The following is a 2,007-nucleotide window of genomic DNA, read 5'->3' as shown; positions in this document are numbered from 1 at the left end:
ATCGGGTGTCTGTCTTCCATCGCTGATGCCTTACCCACCTTTCAGGAACCCCTGGACCCAGCTGTGGCTGGACCGCAGCAGGTGGCGCCCAGGTCAGGGACCTGAAGGTAAGACCCCTAAATATATTTTCGGTGAGGATAGGACTCTCGTTGTCTGGGTGCTGCAGACCCCTTAGCAGTATAGGCTAAGTACGAAAAGGGCGAGTAATCATGGGACATACAGAGTCCAATGAAAGAGGAGTATTTATTGATACTGCTAAGCATATGCTCCATAAAAGAGACATTAATGTGTCAGGAAGACAACTTAGAGAATTTTTTCATTTTGTGCAAGAATGTTGCCCTTGGTTCCCAGAGAAGGGCACAGTTAATTTAGACACCTGGCTCAAGGTTGGTAATAGTATTAAGCAATACTACTCTGATCACGGGCATGAAGATATTCCTGTTGATACTTTCTCTCTCTGGAATCTCATAAGAGATGCTTTAGACCCACAACATGAAAACATTTCCTTTCATAATAAATAAAAGCACCTGTGACAGGCCATGCAAGGAGAGGTAGGCTTGAGAGAGAGAGCAATGAATTTTCCTTTCAAATAGTTTTTTTTTTACAAGCACCTCTGTGCATTCTTTCTTTAAAAGCTGCTTTTTGCAGCCCTTTTGATTCTGCCTTTTCCCTCCGCCTGCCTTTGAACAGGAAAACAGATAATAAATGAGTGTTTTGGTTTCAACCGGACCCCGAAGATTGCTTTGAGAACTCAGAGTTAGTTACAGGGTTATTTATGAGTGTCCCACGGAAGATAAGAGGCATACCTCCCTCCGGCTTGAGATCTCGAGCGTTCCTATGTGAGTATGGACCTTGCGGAGGTGTCTAGGGTCAAGCTCTGAGACATGCAGGAGCTTCACAAAAAAATTCCAATCACAATAATTTAACTCTCAGCTCGATCAGAGAGCACAGTATAAAGGTTGGTCACCTGGCGCTTTGAGCCGCCCCCCCCCCCCCGCCCTTACAGTCTTAGATGCATGGGAAAAACCTAAAACCCATAAGCAGGGTTAGGGTACCCTGGATGCCAGGCAGACCTCCCTGACGGTTTTCACGAACAGTACATTTTTGACCCACCACACTATACTCCCGAATAGATAATTAATTAATGTTTAGAATGGGCTGTGGAATCTGAAATGACAGAAATCAAAAGTAAAAAAGAAACCTTTTAACAAGTATGGGCTCTCTAAAGAACAAGAGCAATGTTTTATACTAATTTAGCAGTTTTTTAAAGTTGCTAAATATCTCCCCAATAAGGAATCTTTAGACTTAGTTATTTAAGAAAAGTTAGGCAGAAATTAAAACAGCACCAGGTCGTAGAAGATAAAGACTAGTCTCTCACTCCCTCCTTTAGAAGATTTAATTTGAAAACATTGGTTTGCTTAAATTTTATTTTTGTTTCTATTTTAAAAATAACATCTCAGTCTCAAAATAAGATCTCTAATATTATTACATCATAAAGATTCTACTCAGAAAGAATTTAAATTGATTCTTTAAAGAAAAAAATGAAAAAATATGTTTTTTAACCACTGTGAATCCTCCTTCTGGAGGCCCAAAGACTGCTTTAGTCCTAAGATCAAGAGGTGTGAAGCTTAACATCTCCACCCTTGCAATAATCAATAAAAAATAACAAAAAAGTAAAAGTATTTGCCAATGGAGAAAAAACTGTTTCTAAATATTATGAATATGTTCATAAGTTTGTCAATCTAAAACGTTAATTAATAAATAAAAATTATATTAAAAATAAAACGTTAATTAATTATGAAAACATAAAATAAGTGACATAAGAAGTGTGACATGTTAAAGAAACATTAAAAATCCTCCTTGTTCATGCCAGAGCTGTGACCTTTATTGTAAAACTGAGATCTAAGTATACTGTCTCTCGGGGAGGACTAGCCCTTCTCCCCAGAAAACAAAATACCATTTTTTAACTCAGTACCTGTAAACACTGATCATTTCCTTGGGAAAGAA

The 2,007-nt window shown here is 38.4% G+C and overlaps 1 long non-coding RNA gene across 1 annotated transcript; it reads left to right on the top strand.

The window, feature by feature from the left end:
• Positions 1–11: 11 nt before the first annotated feature.
• Positions 12–1,534, top strand: LOC118997257 (uncharacterized). Its single transcript, XR_005068640.1, has 2 exons — positions 12–107; positions 691–1,534. It is a non-coding gene; the product is annotated as an uncharacterized LOC118997257 (long non-coding RNA).
• The last annotated feature ends 473 nt before the right edge of the window (positions 1,535–2,007 follow it).

The sequence above is a fragment of the Sturnira hondurensis genome, unplaced genomic scaffold (assembly GCF_014824575.4).
Source record: "Sturnira hondurensis isolate 20B ecotype Veracruz unplaced genomic scaffold, ASM1482457v3 Scaffold0012902, whole genome shotgun sequence".
NCBI lineage: Eukaryota > Metazoa > Chordata > Mammalia > Chiroptera > Phyllostomidae > Sturnira > Sturnira hondurensis.
The sequence above is the reverse complement of the archived record's forward strand: the minus strand, read 5'-3'. Positions and strand labels throughout refer to the sequence as shown.